Below are 12,552 nucleotides of genomic sequence, written 5' to 3' on the forward strand. Positions count from 1 at the left end.
ATCTCCGTGCGGCGACGGTCTCTTGTGACTCCCATCTCCGTACGGCGACGGTCTCTTGTGACTCCCATCTCCGTGCGGCGACGGTCTCTTGTGACTCCCATCTCCGTACGGCGACGGTCTCTTGTGACTCCCATCTCCGTACGGCGGCGGTCTCTTGTGACTCCCATCTCCGTGCGGCGACGGTCTCTTGTGACTCCCATCTCCGTACGGCGACGGTCTCTTGTGACTCCCATCTCCGTACGGCGACGGTCTCTTGTGACTCCCATCTCCGTACGGCGACGGTCTCTTGTGATTCCCATCTCCGTAAGGCGACGGTCTCTTGTGACTCCCATCTCCGTACGGCGACGGTCTCTTGTGATTCCCATCTCCGTACGGTGACGGTCTCTTGTGACTCCCATCTCTGTACGGTGACGGTCTCTTGTAATGTTATGTAGTCAGTTTCTTGTTACACAGCATTCTGGTATAATGATCTCCCACACTCACACCTGCAGTTCACGGTACCTCCATGGGGAGGCGGCAACACACACGGAGACCGCAGGCGCGCTACCTTAGAGGGTACGCGTTCACACACGCACAGGAGCACGGAGGCGGCGCACGCTCCCGATGGCCGAGAGGATATGGCGCATGCGCACCTTGTCGCTCAGAGCCCCGGGGCGCGCCTGAGGAGCGGGCGGGGCCGCGCACGTCGAGGGGGAGAGGGCGGGGCGGGAGGACGGTCGGCAGGGTGGCCGCACGTTGGAGACGGCTGGAGACGATGAACATAGGCCCGCTCCGGGCTGCGGGGGATCTGTGGTGCGGAGAGAGGGGCGGTGACGTCACTTCCGGCGGGCGGGGCGTCAGAGGGTGAGAGCGGCCCCGGTGGACGGTGAGTTCGGGGTGATGGGGGTCTGTGTGCTAGTGGGGGGTGTACTGTGAGGGGACATTCGGGGGTGTCAGGTACTATGAGGTGTCAGTGAGAGGTCGGTGATGAGGTGTCAGTGCTGCTTGTACAGTGTGGGGGGTGGTGAGGTATGAGACACTATGAGGTGTCAGTGCTGGCTGCGCTCTCATTATCAGTGCTGGAATTCTGCACCGTGATTGGTCAGTGTTGGAGGAGTACAGTGTGAGGGGGGGGGGTCAGGTCTGAGGTGTGATGCATTGGGGGGGGGGGGCAGTGTTGGTATGGTATGCACTGTGTGGGGGAAGGGGTGGAATGCACTTTGGGAGGTCAGTGTCGGGGTGTGATGGACTCTGTGGTGTCGGGGTGTGATGGACTCTGGGGTGTGATGGACTCTGGGGTGTGATGGACTCTGGGGTGTCGGGGTTGGGTTGGGATGGACTGTGTAGTGTGATGGACTCTGTGGTGTCGGGGTGTGATGGACTCTGGGGTGTGATGGACTCTGGGGTGTGATGGACTCTGGGGTGTCGGGGTTGGGTTGGGATGGACTGTGTGGCGTCGGGCTGTGATGGACTCTGGGGTGTGATGGACTCTGGGGTGTGATGGACTCTGGGGTGTGATGGACTCTGGGGTGTGATGGACTCTGGGGTGTGATGGACTCTGGGGTGTCGGGGTTGGGATGGACTGTGTGGCGTCGGGCTGTGATGGACTCTGGGGTGTGATGGACTCTGGGGTGTGATGGACTCTGGGGTGTGATGGACTCTGGGGTGTGATGGACTCTGGGGTGTGATGGACTCTGGGGTGTCGGGGTTGGGATGGACTGTGTAGTGTGATGGACTCTGTGGTGTCGGGGTGTGATGGACTCTGGGGTGTGATGGACTCTGTGGCGTCGGGGGTGTCCGTTCTGTACATTAGTATTGGCATTTTCGAGGAGATCAGAGTGGCAGTTGGGGTGTTGCAGGGTGTGTAGAATATTGGGGTGTAGCTGACCTGTCAGTTCCCTTGCACTGTGACTCTTGTTCTGTACTTAGAAGTCGGAGTTCTGTCATTTCATTGCATTGTATAGTGTGAGACAACATTTTGCTCTTGAGGAGTCCCGGTATATAACCCCTCGCCTACCGGGCACTTATACCCCCTTCCTGCCCCCAGGCCAATTTCCAGCTTTCAGCACTGTTGCACTTTGACAATTGCGCGGTCATGCAACACTGTACCCGTATGAAATTTTTATCCTTTTTTTGTGATAGAGCTTTATTTTGGTGGTATTTAATCACCTTGGGGTTTTTTATTTTTTTCCTAAACCAAAAACCACTGAAAATTTTGAAACGTTTTTTCTTAGTTTTTGTTATAATATTTTGTAAATAAGTGATTTTTCTCCTTCACTGATGTGCGCTAATGAGGCTGCAGTGATGGGCACTGATAGGCTGCACTGATGAGGAGGCACTGGTAGGTGGCACTGATGGGCATTGACAGGCATCACTGATGGGCATTGACAGGCATCACGCATATATGGCACTGTTAGGTGGCACTGACTGGCAGCACTGATGGGTAACACTGAAAGGCAGCTCAGATGGGCACTGATGGACACTGACAGGTGGGACTGCTGGGGCTACACAGATCATCAGTGCCCTGATGATCAGCGTAGATGTTCCCTCCGAGGAATGCCGATTACCGCCTCTCCTCTCCTCTGTCAGCGTGACAGCTCGTGGGGAGAGAAATGCCAATAACCGGCATTTCCCTGTTTACATGTGATTAGCTGTGATTGGACACAGCTGATCACATGACCGAGCCGACATCTTCGTCTCTTTCCGTGGATCAGTGATCCGCTGTGTCCGAGGGACACAGCGCACCGCCGATCGCCGCGCTCGGTGAAAATGGGAGGTCGTCATATTACGTCTTCCCAGAACGAGAGAACCACCTTGCGTCCGCTAGTTTACTCTATGGTGGGCGTGAGGCGGTTAAAGTGATTGTAAAGCGTAAACATGAAATATTAGCAATGCATATCCCTCCATAGTGTGTACTTGTCTCAATCCAGAGCACTGAGGGGTTTATTTACTAAAACTGGAGAGTGTAAAATCTGGTATCAGTTCCGCATAGAAACCAATCAGCTTCCAGGTTTTATTGCCAAAGCTTAATTGAACAAGCTGATGTTAGAAGCTGATTGGCTGCCATGCACAGCGGCACCACATTTTGCACTCTCCAGTTTTAGTAAATCAACCCCTGAGTGTCATTTCTGTCTGTTGCCTCTGTCCTCTATCAGCATGAATCACATCCGACAGGTTACAAGTAAAATATGGTGACAGGAGGGAGCTCCAGCACACAGCCTGTGATTGACAGCCTCAGCTCTGTTCCTGTGTGCTGTGTGAAGGAGGGGGGTATATGTCCCTTCCCTCCAATCAGCTCTTAGACCTCTCCTCACCCGCTTTTTTCTGACATCTCAGACATGCTTTATACATTCAGCACTTTAAAAGGATGAAGAGAAGTGATGACTGCAGGTGAACAGGTATAACTTATGTGGAAGGATTTGTTTTATCTCTGTGTATCACCTGAGGCCAGTCACTTCACTGGGTATATATGAGGGTTTGCAACCACTTTAAGATTCACATTACCTGGCGATGGTGAAAAGAAAAAAAAAATCCCCCCCCCCCCCACCCACCCGGAGGTTTTTTTTTTTTTCCCAATGCAAGTTATCAGATGAGTTTCTGTTAATGCAGCTAGAACACATACATCTGATGGGGGTGAATGGTACGCCTGGTAATCTGCACCCGTCTGTGACAGCATTGGTGCTCTCTCCACCCGGCTGCACCCCAGTTTTGATCCATACACCGCCTCTACTTTTTTGACAACGATCAGCTGATCTATGCCATCCTTGGTGGGGGGGGGGGGGGATGTCTACAGACAGCCACCGATCAATCGATCTAAAAAGCAGTGATGGGAGGCTGGCATAGACATCACAAGCCTTTCCACCAGTGTGCAGGGCACCCGAGTGGATTTAATTATTGGGGTGGAGCAAGAGGTATTGTCACTGAGGGCTGCAACAATGTAACATTGTACGGGTCCTTTTTCTATAGGTCTTGTCACTAATGGATCCAGCTTTCTCAGTAGGTCTCCCATTGAAGCTTCCATCCCCCGCCTCATGCTCATTCCTAAAAAGTGATGTCACTACAGTGAAGCCGGATTGGTTCAGCTCTAAAATCTCATATAACAGGTTCATATCATTCCAGATGTTTTCACTCTAATTAAAACTGCAGCTTTCACTAAAATAACAAAGTATATCAAAAGGCAAAACTTCTTTTTTTAAATTTTTTATTTTTTATGTTTTTATTGCGGTCTGTGTCCCGTCAGAGAGATACACCCTCTCTATTTGTCCTGTTTTCAAAAGTGAAAGTAAAAGAGAATTCCAAATTTTCTATTGTCCGCCGAAAAGTAATAGAGGGGAAATCTTCCAACGGGAACACTAGTTTTGGTGACCTGGGGGATCCCAAGGGATTCCCTTATTGTGCAGGGATTTCCTTTCACTTCTTGTTTTGGCTATGGGACAAGAAGTGAGAGAAAATCTCCTCAATGGGACACAGATTATTATTATTATTATACAGGATTTATATATTATTATTATACAGGATTTATATATTATTATTATACAGGATTTATATATTATTATTATACAGGATTTATATATTATTATTATTATTATTATACAGGATTTATATATTATTATTATACAGGATTTATATATTATTATTATTATACAGGATTTATATATTATTATTATACAGGATTTATATATTATTATTATTATTCAGCATTTATAGCGCCAACAGTTTGCGCAGTGCTTTACAATATAAGGGAGACAATACAATTACAATACATTTCAGTACAGAAGGAATAGGAGGGCCCGGCTTGTGGAGCTTACAATCTAAAGGACAAAACAAAAACTGATGGGTTATAATCCTCCCTTATGCTATCCAAAACAAAAAAGTTTTGCTTCTAGTTCTACTTTCTGCCCTGGTTCACACTGATGCGGTGCGGAATTTACAGCGTTTTCAGTGCGAATTCCGCACAGCATCAGAAGCGCACCCAGTTCATGAGAACCACTGCGGGTGTGTATGTTAAGTTAACAACACCCCAAAAGCGGTCCACAAAATGCGGTGCAATGTGAAGCATCGGATCGCATAGGTGTGAATACCCATGAGATCCGATTCTAGTGCAGACCCAAAGAAGGGTCCTGCATGTTTTTGGTGCGCGTGCAATTCGAGCCATGCAAAATGTATGGCTCTGATTTGCTCTGCAGACAAATCGCATGTGATATACCGCACCACACAACTGTGAACCCGTGCTAAATTTTGTAGAGTGTCGAGGGATTAGAACTCGTCACGTTTTTATTGCTGTCTGTCACCATTGCGGAGATTCACCCTCTCTATTTTTCCAGCATTGTGGAGATTCACCCTCTCTATGTTCCCAGCATTGTGGAGATTCCCCCTCTCTATGTTTTCAGCATTGTGGAGTTTCCCCCTCTCTATTTTTCCAGCATTGTGGAGATTCACCCTCTTATTTTTCCAGCTTTGCAGAGATTCACCCTCTCTATTTTTCCAGCTTTGCGGAGATTCACCCTCTATTTTTCCAGCTTTGCGGAGATTCACCCTCTTTTTTTCCAGCTTTGCGGAGATTCACCCTCTTTTTTTCCAGCTTTGTGGAGATTCACCCTCTTTTTTTTCCAGCTTTGCGGAGATTCACCCTCTCTATTTTTCCAGCTTTGGAGATTCACCCTCTCTATTTTTCCAGCTTTGGAGATTCACCCTCTCTATGTTCCCAGCATTGTGGAGATTCACCCTCTCTATGTTCCCAGCATTGTGGAGATTCACCCTCTCTATGTTCCCAGCATTGTGGAGATTCACCCTCTCTATGTTCCCAGCATTGTGGAGATTCACCCTCTCTATTTTTCCAGCTTTGCGAAGATTCACCCTCTCTATTTTTCCAGCTTTGCGAAGATTCACCCTCTCTATTTTTCCAGCTTTGCGAAGATTCACCCTCTCTATTTTTCCAGCTTTGCGAAGATTCACCCTCTCTATTTTTCCAGCTTTGCGAAGATTCACCCTCTCTATTTTCCCAGCTTTGTGGAGATTCACCCTCTCTATTTTTCCAGCTTTGCGAAGATTCACCCTCTCTATTTTTCCAGCCTTGTGGAGATTCACCATCTCTATTTGTCATGGTAATTGTTATTGCTGAGAGTGAAAGAAAATCCGAAATTTTGGGTTGAATAGGCCAGAATAGAGGGGAAATCTTCAAATAGGAATAATAGTTGTGGCGACAACAAGGGATTTCTCTCACTTTAAAGGGATTTCTTCTAACTTCCTGCGGCAGAGGAAGCAAATAAAATTCTCCCCAATGGAACACAGAGGGTAACAAAAGCTGACGTGGGTAAAACTCTCTCTGTATCCAAAATGGAAAAAAAAACAGTTGTGGTTTTAGTAATTCTTTTGAAGCTAAGCTCCAGTGAAGGTAAAATCCTCCTTTGCATCGGGGCTGCCTCTGCATGAAATATCCATTTGCATTTACAAGAACGGGAAAAGCAGTTTTACTTCCTCTGTTCCTGCATGCTGCAAGTCCGGTTCCAGCAGCCTCTTTTCCCCTACGCTCTGGCAGTTGGATGCCCGCTGAAGTCATCAGGACTGATGCAGGGCCCATAGCCCTGAATTGGATGCTGAGGAGCAGTCCACTGCTGGAATAATGTAGGGGAGCGTGTTTGCTGGATCACGTAATAAAACCGCTTTTCCCATCCTCTAGGCCTATTACTTGGGCCCCTTTTCAGGTGGGGCAGACTCTGTCCTGATCAGAAGGGGAACTGCTCACAGACCCCTTGCTGATCAGAGCAGAAGGGGTGGATGACACAGTTTGTGTGTAGTGGACACAGAGCCCGCTCTGATCTCTGGGCTGTGTGTCAGACTCCACTGTCCATTTTTACATCGACTGCCTTCCGATCTGCCTAGATGGAGGAGAAAGTATCTCCTTGTTGGGTGTTTTTTTTTTTTTTTTTTTTTTTAAGCCAACCGGATCAGACTCGGAGGTAAGCACACAAGTTTGTTTACACGCACCTGTCCATAGGGGTGAATGGATCATCCGATCAGGTCCACCTGAAAAAGAGGCGGACCTGACTGGACCAGCAGTGTGAAAGGGGCCATGCAGTGCAGAGACAGCCCTGCTGCAAGGGAGGAGATTTACTTTTCCCAGAATTGGGCTTTAACCCCTCGCCCTCCAGAGGATTTACCCCTCGTCCTGACCAGGCCATTTTTTTGCGTTACGGCGCTGCGTTATTTTAAATGACAATTGCGCGGTCATGCAATGCTGCACCAAAATGAAATTGACATCCTTTTTTTTTTTTTTTTTTTCCCCACAAATTGAGCTTTCTTTTGGTGGTGTTTGATCGCCTATGCAGTTTTATTTTTTGTCATATTAAAAAAAAAAAAAAAAAAAAAAAGACAATTTTGAGAAATATTTTTGACATTTTGCTATTAAACACGTCTAGTAAAAAAATTTAAAAAAATCTAATTTTGTCAAATTTGGGCCAAAATGTATTTTGCTCCATGTTTTTGCTAAAAAAAAAAAAAAAAAAATCTCAGTACGTGTAAATTAAACAGTTTATGTGAAAGTTCTAGCGTTTACAGATGGCGGTATAGATACTGGGATTTTTTATCTTTATTTTTTACTACTCGCGGCGATCAGCGACTTATGGCGGGACTGCAGTGGGCATTCTGACACTGGGGGGGAACTGACCTGGTGTCACTGACATCCCCAGTAAAACCAATACAGTGATTAGTGCTAGAAAAAAAAAAAAGTACTGACACTGTACTAATGGCACTGGGCAGGAAGGCGTTAGTAGGAGCGATCAAAGGGTTAACTGTGTTTTACATAGTATGTGTCCCAGTGCTTCACTGTAAGTACACTGCTTTTCATGGCTGTGCTGTGCACAGCCATCCAAAGCACTGTGCACGAGCTGACAGGGAGATTTGTTTTGTTTACAAACAGTTCTCCTCCTTGTCGGAGATACTCGGCAATCCCTGGGTGCCAATGAGTAATCACCGGTCGGGACCCAGTGATTGACGGCTATATATATATTTTATTTATATATATATATATATATTATGTATGTGTGTATATGTATGTATATATATATAATGTATGTATGTGTGTGTGTATATGTATGTGTATATATATATATATATATATATGTATATGTGTGATTTTTGCACACCCATGCCTCCCTGTAGCAGTATATCTGCTATAAGGTGGTTGGAAGGCAGTTAAGGTCCTTATTTAGGCATTTCCTGATAACATTGTGACAACATTTATGCTTTGGAGTTGTCATTCTGTCACATACAAGCAGCTGTGTTGTCACACATTACACAGGCATGGTCCACCATCGTCACTGTCAGGAAGCCGGTCCCCGGCAATGATGCACTGCTGATGCTGTAATGATTGCATGTAGACAGGAAGTGGCTGCAAAGAGGCCGCAGGAGGTCAGCAGCACTGAGATGTAACAAAGAACAGGATTTTAAGGACAGAAGAACAGCATTTTCTGATGACACACGGCACAAACTAAATGTAAATGAGATCTTTTTACTGCTGTGGATTTGGTATCTGTGTGAAGGCAATGCTTCTTCTCAGATTGACACAAATTGGATTAGGGTGGGGTATAGGGGAAGGATATTTCCCATTTAAAAAAAAAACAAAAAAAACTTTAAATTAGCATACTGTGCTAGGTTTTGGCAAAAAAATGAAATTTTTTTGCATATTTGGTAACTTTTCTTGTTGCATTTTTTGGTAACTATTATTATTATTATTGTGTATTTCCTTGTTGGACGTCATTTGCATCAGTGTAAAAGTTTGGCTTCTATTTGGTAAAAACATATATTGTGTGATATAATATATATATTTTTTTTCATTGATTCTTGTGTCTGATGTTGTTTTCACCTATGGCAGAGTCCTGTTTTTGCTGTGTACACGCGGACCTTTCCGGTTATTTTAGGAGAGAGGACCATGTTTGTCTTTATTTAGGTGATGGACTCTTTGGGACTGTTTAGGGGGAGCGGGTGGGGGGCACTCCTGCTTATGTAGGAAGCTGTGGGTTATTTAAAGAATGGGTGGTATTTAAGAATGACACAGCCTCTCTCTCATTTTTTTTTTTTTTTTTGGAGGGGGAAGGGTGATTAAAGGGTCTTAGTTCACATAATAAAAAGGAGTCTGGCTGAGTGACATCAGCCATGTAAACAGCACTTGGAGGCTCAGTTGAGAAGTAGGTATTCTAGGCGATGGTGGATGCATTTGATGAGTTTTTTGTGTATTGGGGAACTTGCCTGCTAATGTTCAGTAGTGCATGGCACTGTGAGTTTCAGTGAAACCGAACATGAATTCCAGAGAAGTCTTCCTGGGTAGAAGTGATTCAGCCTCGGTCCTGGCAGCTCCGTGACACCCAGTGGATCAGGGCTCGGTCCTGGCAGCTCCGTGACACCCAGTGGATCAGGGCTCGGTGCTGGCAGCTCCGTGACACCCAGTGGATCAGGGCTCGGTGCTGGCAGCTCCGTGACACCCAGTGGATCAGGGCTCGGTGCTGGCAGCTCCGTGACACCCAGTGGATCAGGGCTTGGTGCTGGCAGCTCCGTGACACCCAGTGGATCAGGGCTCGGTGCTGGCAGCTCCGTGACACCCAGTGGATCAGGGCTCGGTGCTGGCAGCTCCGTGACACCCAGTGGATCAGGGCTCGGTGCTGGCAGCTCCGTGACACCCAGTGGATCAGGGCTCGGTGCTGGCAGCTCCGTGACACCCAGTGGATCAGGGCTCGGTGCTGGCAGCTCCGTGACACCCAGCGGATCAGGGCTCGGTGCTGGCAGCTCCGTGACACCCAGCGGATCAGGGCTCGGTGCTGGCAGCTCCGTGACACCCAGCGGATCAGGGCTCGGTGCTGGCAGCTCCGTGACACCCAGCGGATCAGGGCTCGGTGCTGGCAGCTCCGTGACACCCAGCGGATCAGGGCTCGGTGCTGGCAGCTCCGTGACACCCAGCGGATCAGGGCTCGGTGCTGGCAGCTCCGTGACACCCAGCGGATCAGGGCTCGGTGCTGGCAGCTCCGTGACACCCAGCGGATCAGGGCTCGGTGCTGGCAGCTCCGTGACACCCAGCGGATCAGGGCTCGGTGCTGGCAGCTCCGTGACACCCAGCGGATCAGGGCTCGGTGCTGGCAGCTCCGTGACACCCAGCGGATCAGGGCTCGGTGCTGGCAGCTCCGTGACACCCAGCGGATCAGGGCTCGGTGCTGGCAGCTCCGTGACACCCAGCGGATCAGGGCTCGGTGCTGGCAGCTCCGTGACACCCAGCGGATCAGGGCTCGGTGCTGGCAGCTCCGTGACACCCAGCGGATCAGGGCTCGGTGCTGGCAGCTCCGTGACACCCAGCGGATCAGGGCTCGGTGCTGGCAGCTCCGTGACACCCAGCGGATCAGGGCTCGGTGCTGGCAGCTCCGTGACACCCAGCGGATCAGGGCTCGGTGCTGGCAGCTCCGTGACACCCAGTGGATCAGGGCTCGGTGCTACACATCCCCAGCCCTTTCCGTAAGACAGACATGCACACTAATCCCGGCTTAAAGCAGCTGGAGACCCGCTTACCTAGCCTTGCCTTTTTCTTTCTCTGGGAATCTCTCCGGCGTCATTCGTGCTTTACCTCGCACCAGAGCGATTGTATCACAGAGGTAGGTGTCAGGTTTGTGCATATTTTAGCTTTGATTGCTGGCGGCTAATGAGACTGCAGCACTGACAGGATCATGTTTATGTACTATTCATCCGATCTGTAACGCTTTAATTAGCAGAACCCGCCAACCTGTGTTGCGTCTTCCGCTGCAATGCATGAAACGTTGCAAAAGGATGAGTTCGCTGCATGCTTTTCTGTACCAGCGCCAGGCTTTGTGGGTTCGTGGATTAGGAAGGGGCCGGGGGGGGGGTGCTGTAATTTAAAATGCACTATGTTTTGTATGGTGTCCTTTGTGGATTGTGCACGCTATGAGGATTTGTTTTTGTTGAAGTAGAAGGAATATTGACATGACATTCCAATCTGTTACAAGTTGGATAATAGTGATTGATGGCAGTGATTGTATCTTCCGGCCAGTTGTATCAGTTGACTGAACAATACGCATCGTAGCCATGATGGTTTTGAGACAATGAACTCTGTTGTTTGTGGTCCCGGATAGACTCAATTATTATTATTGTACAATATTTATATAGTGCCAACAGTTTGCTCAGCTCTGTACATTATAATGGGAGACAATACAGCTACAATACACGAGGGGTTCGAGGGCCCTGCTCCTTGGAGCTTACAATCTAGGATCTGAGTTCTACCCAAATGTGTCCGCTCCAGTCGTACTATTATGGAAGCCCAGTCTGTTGTTTGAATGCCTAACTAATGTACACGGAGGATGGTGGCCAAAATCAGATTTACGACTCTACATTTTTGCTGATCTCAAGAGTTTTAAAGAACATTCCTAAAGTGTACATTATGTCAATCCAAATGCTTTAGTTTTGAATATTTGTTTATTTTATTTATTTCAGGTACTTAGCGCTGTCAATTTATGAGTGCTTTACATATATATTATACAGTATTTATATAGCGCCAAAGTGTATGCTCAGCGCTGTACAGTAGCAAAGGGGACAGAACATGAGACAAGACAGTAACAATACAATACACGAGGGGTTCGAGGGCCCTGCTCTTTCGAGCTTACAGTCTAGGAGGTACATTCACATCAGTCCCTAACCCTCAAGGGGCGTACAATCTAAGGTCCCTAACTCACATTCATACATACACATACTAGGGACAATTTAGACAGGAGCCAGTTCACCTACGAGTATGTCTTTGGAGTGTGGGAGGAAACTGGAGTACCCGGAGGAAATCACGCAGGCACAGGGAGAACATGCAAACTCCAGGCAGGTGGTGCCGTGGTTGGGATTCAAACCAACAACCTTAGTACTGCCAGGCGGAAGTGCTAACCATTTAGCCACTGTGCTGCCCAGATAGAGCTGGGAAGGGTTAGAACCCCTCTTGGTTTTCACAGCTTTTAGAGGCTTGTAGGCTCCATGTACACTGCAGCTGATAAACTCACGTTTAGGAGCTTTTCTGCATTTTTTTTTCCAGCAGCCCCTGAACTCTCCCTAATGTTCTCCTATGTGTCCATGTACACATCTTCGTTTACAGGCAGTTGAGTTTACAGTCGTTTTTTTGAACGCACCAAACCTGCATTTAGGAGTAGATTTTATCAGCGTTTCAAACGCTCGTAAACGCTGCTAACCGCGTTTACAAGCACTGGTTAAAGCTTGTAGGAGGACTTTTCATTCTCCTCTGACTGTCCTTTTTTTTTTTTTTTTTTCTTAAGAAACTTTATTGGATTATCAATTATACATAACTTCAGCCGGAGAAATCCTCCAAGGATGTATCTTGGTAACATAAACTGAAAATGTCCTCCTGCGCTCAATAGGATGAATAGAACTGTTATTTAGCTGCTGCCACTCAACTTAAACCAACAAGTGTAAAAAAACAATAACAAAAAAAAACAGACAATATCACTAATTTTTAAAATCTTGGTAACATAACTTCACTAGAAACAGTATTGACATATTAATCCAGAAAGGAAAAAATAGAAA

The 12,552-nt window shown here is 47.5% G+C and overlaps 1 protein-coding gene across 1 annotated transcript in view; it reads left to right on the forward strand.

The window, feature by feature from the left end:
• The first annotated feature begins 719 nt into the window (after window positions 1-719).
• GARRE1 (granule associated Rac and RHOG effector 1) overlaps window positions 720-12,552 on the forward strand; it is a 142,681-nt gene continuing 130,848 nt past the window's right edge. The window contains 1 exon segment of the mRNA XM_089662858.1: window positions 720-865. The gene's annotated coding sequence lies outside the window, so the exon portion shown is untranslated.

The sequence above is a fragment of the Staurois parvus genome, unplaced genomic scaffold (genome assembly GCF_062004578.1).
Source record: "Staurois parvus isolate SC_StPar_1 unplaced genomic scaffold, SC_StPar_1.0 ptg001570l, whole genome shotgun sequence".
Classification (NCBI taxonomy): Eukaryota; Metazoa; Chordata; class Amphibia; order Anura; family Ranidae; genus Staurois; species Staurois parvus.